At 29.3% G+C, this 7369-nt stretch overlaps 2 non-coding genes across 2 annotated transcripts; both read left to right on the top strand.

Moving 5' to 3' along the window:
* The first annotated feature begins 1625 nt into the window (after positions 1-1625).
* LOC130501744 (small nucleolar RNA U31b) lies at positions 1626-1715 on the top strand. The gene has a single exon (XR_008939867.1). It is a non-coding gene; the product is annotated as a small nucleolar RNA U31b (small nucleolar RNA).
* An 81-nt stretch (positions 1716-1796) lies between these two features.
* LOC130501743 (small nucleolar RNA Z195/SNORD33/SNORD32 family) lies at positions 1797-1881 on the top strand. The gene has a single exon (XR_008939866.1). It is a non-coding gene; the product is annotated as a small nucleolar RNA Z195/SNORD33/SNORD32 family (small nucleolar RNA).
* Positions 1882-7369: the final 5488 nt, after the last annotated feature.

A 7369-nucleotide genomic window follows, 5' to 3' on the forward strand; every position in this document is an offset into this window, starting at 1 on the left:
ATTTAGCAAGAAATCTATATTTATTATTGTTTATACATAGTATCATTTCATATATTTTATTTCCAATAATAAATATAATCTTGCGAGATAATAATCTCTATAGAATTCTTTCCCAAGCAATATATATGATTGTAGGTGTATCAGAATAGATGCAATGTCCGCACATATATAAAGTCTGCTTAAAAAAAGCATAATCCCCTATACATTAAAAGAGAAGTCACTTTAGTGATTTTTGCTTAGGTGTCACTCATAGAGAGCTTCTAGGATTAATTCTTATAATTCTATTAGTTCATTTTTTCTAATTTCTTTTTGATTTATTTTTAATCGGGCTGGTAAGAGTTATTAACCTAGAACCAGTTAATCTATGCTTCCAAACACTCTCATCCGAGTTCTTTTATATATGTTAAGAAATCTCATGAATCGAGAATACAATTTATCATCCGAGTTTATTATATGAAAATGTATGACAATACAAGTTTAGTCTAAAATATGTTAAAAATGTGAATCGAGAAAACATACACATATATACACATATATTTTGATTAAACATTGGTGTCTTTTTCTTTTCATATTTTCATAAATATATAAAAATGTGATTTCTTATCCTGGTAAGAATAGCACACACATAGATTTTATTTTATTTTATAATTTATATTATACTAAAATATGTTAAAATTAGTAATAAATCAAAACGTTCACTAAGTACTAAATAAAGGCTATTTCAGAGATCTAAGTATTACTAAATAATATATGTTTAGCCACCAACAATATTATTTAAAAATTTAGGTGAAATTTAAAATATTTGAAAATTTAAAATGATTTAAATTTACGATTAATTTATTTTTATATTTAAAACTAAAATGAAACATCATTTAAAAACTATATAAACAACTTTAATAATTTATATTATAAATACAAATATAGATATATAATACATATTTATTTATTTTATTTTATTTTAAATATTTATTAATTCAAAATAATAATAAGTTATTATTTATGTTATTAAAAATAAATTAAACATTAAAATTTTATGTATGAAAAAGTGTTCACAAAAATATATACATTTATTATTGTGTTGGAATATTAAAAACAGTCATATATCTGAAATATTTTAGAAAATAAATTTATACAAATATTATTACATTAATTATAACTTGCGCAAGAATGTTAATAAATATGTGTATTAATGAGTTTCCTTATTGCAAATATGTTAAATCATTCACTCTTGATGTCGACCATTTATTACATTGCTTAATGACATTTAACGATTTGTATCTAATTAGGAAACTTATTTTTATTAACTTACCTTATCAATATTGATTACTTGTGCAAGTTAAAATCATATCATATACATATCTTTTATGACAATACAAATTTAATATCTTTCGACACATGCCCATATTGGAACGACGCCGTTTATGCTTCATAGTAAAACCCTAGACTCGAGTAGCTTTGTGTGACTTGACTATATATACAACAGCCAGACTTGGCTTCGAAACAAAATAACATGCGTCGTCAGCTCTATTCTCTGAAGTTAATTGCTTTATGATCTTCTTCTGTTTTGTTGTTCTGTTGTTCTGTTGCTATGTTATCTTTTGTTGTTCTTGATGGTGGTAGTGGTGGAATGTGATGATACGTAATTGTCGCCCCAGTCTTATTTGCATTCATTACGATGGATGTAACATGGTGATTGACTTTTCATTATCTGATTTCATCAAATGGTTTTCTTGATCCAATAGTTTCAATATTTCAATATTTTATTTTGGTTTATTTGATCTTTTAGAATTTAGAAGAAGAGGAATGAGGATAATTTATCTAACGTCTATTAAGCCTGAACAATAGTTTGAAACAATGACATGCACTACCATCTGACCTCTTCGTTATCTAAATTAATTTAGTAAAATCTTTTTTATTTTTTCTTTCGTTTTCATTAATTAATGTTTGGTTGAATGAATAAATGCCTAGATGTATCTGATGTCCAAAGTTATAAAAGTAGTTGGACATTTCGTAATTCAAGGCGTAGATTGAATATTAAAATAGGTTTTGCGAAACTGATTTCTTTCTCTTGATAAGCTCTCTGTTACTGTACCCCTGTTTATATCTTCTCACTTATGTATTCTTTGTTTTGTTTTTACTATGTTTTGGTTAAACATGTTGGTGTGCCTTCAATGAACTATGTATTTCCTAATAACTCTGGTTAGCTAGAATCCGGAAAGTCCCCAAAATAATAACAAGAGACCGAGATATTACAATAGACTCCTGAAAATAAGATTTGTCCGTCGACGGAAATCAATATACAGTTCCAAGTACGGTTACACTGTTTCAAAAAGATGAAAAAAATACATTGATGAATGAGCAATCTTGAAGAAGACACTTTGTTTTCACACAAAGAATCTCTGGTGTCAACGAGGTACTTATTAACCAAACCCACTTTGTTTGTTTCATTTTTATAGAGCTTGATCTCTGGTTTCCATTAGGTCTATGTTATATCACTTTTTGATAAGTCAGTTATAGATGTTTGTAAAAGGTGACAATCATCATTGATTTTCTTGTCTTGAAATGCTTTAGTTATTTAGCTATTTTTATTTTTTTTTAGAGGTTTGGGTTTCGGTATTTACTATCTACCTATGCTTCTTGTTAGGTTCTAACTCTTGCCGAGCTCCGCCGTGTTCCCATTCCGAGCTTCAAGGTCAAAGATTTGACACTTGAGACAATGATCTCTCAATATTCAATTCCTGGTATAGTCAGAGTGCTACAAAACTCACCTGAATTGAAGAAGCTATCAACAATACACAAAATGGAGTTTGGCACCATACCGGTATTTTTCCATAAGCCTATTTTATTTTCTTAGTTTCCTCGACCATTCTAACTATTAGCGAGTTTAAATATAGTCGTAGAACCATGCATGTCCTTTCACTTTGGGTTTGTAGAACCTGAAATATTGACTATCAGTGTGCATAACGGAAAACCTTTTCTTTTGTACAGGAGGAGTATATTGACACGTAGTTGGATTTGCAAAGCTTGAATCGGGATCAGCGTTGGAGCTTGGAAGCGAGGATCTTTGAGAAACTGAGTCATTGGAATGTAGAGTCGAGACACGTGGCTTCCTTCATGGAACTTATGTTAAAAAAAACAAAGACATTAGAGAAGATGGTCGTTTGGTTTTATAGTTATCTTAAAGAGCAAACTTTTGAAGAGTTGTCTGAGATGGTTCCAATGCTCGCTGACAAGAACAATATCTCCATAGTGCTCCACCTATTCAAGCCGAATCACAGGGTTTTTTTGGTCTTGGATCTTTTTTCTTTTACTAAAGTAGTCTTGGATCTTATGATAATATCTTTGAACGTGAATTTGAACCCTAATTTACATTTTCTTAAAAGATTTTTCTTTATACTTTAAAACAAAAAACTACATAAACCACAACTTTGTGCCATGATTCATTAGAATTTTTTTAAACGTTTATTCATGATCTTGAAAGTATTATTTGTTGTAAAAAACTTACATAAAATATTTATAATGGTTCAATTAAAATGTGTAGTGTAAATAAAATTAATAAATTTACTTTATTTATGTTCACAATAAAGAAGAAAAATATTATTTTAATGATTTTATGTTATTTTTTAAGGGAGAGAGAGAAAGAAGTATTTAGGCTTCAAATGGTGACGAACCGCCATACACCGCTGTCAATAGTAACAAAATCTCTCCATATACCTAAATATCTCTATGTTTTTGTTACTATTACAACCTCACCGTACTCGTCCCGCAGTTGTCCCGCACGTTACCATTCCGAGCCTTAGAAATAGAGAGATAGAGAGCGAGACTGAGATACATATATATATATAGGTGAAATAGAGGAAAAATTAAAGATTATGATAGAGAGAGATAGAGGGAGGCTGAGAGAGAGACCCAAAGAGATATAAAATAGATGAAACAAGTGAAATACAGAGAGAGAGAGAGAGAGAGAGAGAGAGAGAGAGAGAGAGAGAGAGAGAGAGAGAGAGAGAGAGAGAGAGAGAGAGAGAGAGAGAGAGACTAATATGTGGAGAAACCTAAATGAGTAAGATATATATAATTACGATCCACTTATGCACTAATAATAATAGCTATACAAGCAATATATAAATCATATTGATGCCTGCACATGCATGATTTATTTATTTCATATTTCAAAGTATATGATAATAATTTAAACATCAAAGTAGATTGAATTAAGTAATGTCTAAAAGTCTTATAGTTTTGAATCACAAAGACTGAATGAAGAACAAATTTAGTTTTAATAATACATAAAACATATGAATCGTATTTCAATAATACATATTTATATGAATAATACATAAAACATATGAAGAACAAATTTAGTTTTAATAATACATAAAACATTTGATTATATATTAATAATATTTATACATAAAACATAAGAACCGTATAAATGCCCGCACATGAGATTGCTCGCTGGTCTTACTGATGATGCAGCAAAAGAGCTTCAATCCTTCTCAAAATGGATTTTGGATATTGGAGATGGAAAAATAAATTTGCCTAACGACGGTCAAGTTGAGATTGACATCCCTTCTGATTTGCTGATAAAAAATAGTAGAGAAGATTCTATTGAGACTATGGCAAAAGAGGTTTATGGACAACCTTTTCAAACCTCAACAGATAAGGATTTGTATAGACATCGAGCCATTCTCACTCCTACAAATGATGAAGTGGATAAAATAAATGATTACATGCTTTCGCAGTTGCCAGGTAACATATTTTTGTGTTTACTCTTATGTTCCAGTGACTTTTTACATGTCACTAAAGTCAAGGATTTACATATGCTTTCAGGTGAAGAGAAGGTTTACCTTAGCTCTGACAGTATTATCCCATCCGATGTTGACGTAGAAGAAAATGTAGTATATCCTCCAGAGTTTTTGAACAGTGTTAAAGTGGTTGGACTGCCTAGACATTATTTGAAGCTGAAGGTTGGTGCTCATATTATGTGTCTCTGTAACATGGATCTTGCAGATGACTTATGCAATGGTAATAGGCTAATTGTTACTCAGTTACTGCCCCATGTGATAAAAGGTAGAATTATAACCGGAAACACTATTGCTGGAGACAAAGTCTGGATTCCTACAATGTATGTCATCCCACCTGACACAATGTTTCCCTTCAGAATGCGTCGAAGACAGTTTCCCGTTACATTGGCTTTCGCGATGGCCATCAACAAAATCCAAGGTCAAACACTAGAAAGTGTTGATTTGTTTCTGCCTAGGCCAGTGTTCTCTCATGGTCAGCTCTACGTTGCACTTTCAAGAGTTAAGTCGAGAGCTGGATTAAAAATTCTAATAACTGGTAAAGAAAGGAAGTCGGAGACAAAAACATTGAATGTTGTATACAAAAAAGTTTTTCAGAAATTCTGTAGGGAGGGTACGTAATTGTTATCTACTTTTTAACAATATTTTTTAAAAAGTATATAAATTATTACAATTTTTTTTTGTATTTGCCAGATGAGTAGTGATGAGTATGAAGATCGATAGTATTTCATTGCCAATCAGTTTTCTGACTATTCCGATCATGGTATGTCAATTTAATATTCTTTTATGTTCAATAAAATTTACAAATTTATAAATCTTTCAAATTATGTTAACCCGTCCACTTGCTTACAAAATTAAATTTATTTTTGCCGGGTTTCTAATGGAAGTTGTTTTCTTTATCGAGAATTGTACTTCATACTTTATATAATTTATGGATAATATTTTCAATTTTATTATATTTTCTTTTAATATGTCTACATAAATTTTACGAGTAAAATTATGCATAAAAAATTTTTCACCTAAAATAAAGAATTACAAATACAATACAATTCTAATTAGTGATAATGTAAAATATGTTACTTCTCAAACTATACAATATTAATTCCAGATTTGGAAAATAAAATATTTTCTTAAACACAAAAATTATTTTGGGACGTTGCAATTATACATATACACAATAACTAACTCTTGATACCGAAGTTACTTTGTTCCATCTCGTCTTTTTAAAATATTGAATACCAGCATTTTTCCTGTGCTTGATGCTTTATCCCAAAGACGGTGGTCTTATGATTTAAAATCCGTTACTTCCAAACCTAAGCACTATTTTATCTATAATTTGAAACTGTACAATGCCCGCACAGGGTGCGGACCGGTCATCTAGTTAATAATTAAATTAGAAAACATATACTAACGATCACATATTATATTTCCTTTGCGATTAAACGATATTTAGTTATGTTTATATTCAAAAATGATATGTGATTAAGTATACACGTACGAATTGACAGTGTATATATGGTGAAGAACTATGAATAAATCTCTTATAAATAAATAAGAAAACTATATACACCATAGTTTACAGATATCCATGATCATGAATTGTACATAATCAAATACATTACATGTCCATGATTACACTAAATACAAAATGGGTGTTGAGAAGCTACATACATTAAAAAGAAAAATCATACATTAAACTATATACAAAAATGTCCATGATTTCACTATATACAAAATGTCGTGGGTGGAAGATACATTAATTTTAAAATGTTGATCAAAAGTGCATAAACAAAACACTTAGAAAATAAATATTATTAAATCATGGACATGATTTAATGAAAAAAAAAATTCTTAGAATGGAGTATAATCATGGTCATGCATCGTTAAGGCAAATGTAAAGCTTTACATCGATGTATTATCATTTTTCTAACAGGTGCACATACGTTGAAGTGTTACTCTTCACGATTTTTTTTTGAGAAAAACTCTCCAAAAAAGTTTTGTAATACGAAGTGACGATCGAGTTCCAGAACAGTGTTTCTATTGGGTTTCATATCAACAAATAAGAATCATATTGTCTCGGATTATTGCATTCCATAGAGTTAAGAAGGAAGTTTACTGACTTTTTACCGGTTTATATTATGTATACAATAAAGCTGATCTTGTATCGGTTAATATCCCCTATAGTTAATAGTCAATGTCTCTAGCAAAATTAAATAATTGAATTGGACCTACCATTTTTCCAATTGAATCTAAAGCTGCCACATAGAATTAATTGAGTACTTAATTGATTGACACCTAGGATGGGGTGTTTTTTAATTAATACAAAATTGAGGTTACATCTTTTCAAATGTTTCTCAATTAATATATAGGGGATAATGACAGTTATTTAATATTCGTTAATAATTCTTATCTATATTAATATTTTTTTTATTAAACGGCAGTTCCTCTAATAATAATAAGGTATAAATAGTACTTATAAGACTGATTGATTATTTATTAATAATTATTATTATATTAGTTTAATATTTGTTAAATGAAACTAGTAAAATAAAATCAAGTGAAATAAC

This window comes from Raphanus sativus, unplaced genomic scaffold, assembly GCF_000801105.2.
Source record: "Raphanus sativus cultivar WK10039 unplaced genomic scaffold, ASM80110v3 Scaffold0274, whole genome shotgun sequence".
Lineage (NCBI taxonomy): Eukaryota > Viridiplantae > Streptophyta > Magnoliopsida > Brassicales > Brassicaceae > Raphanus > Raphanus sativus.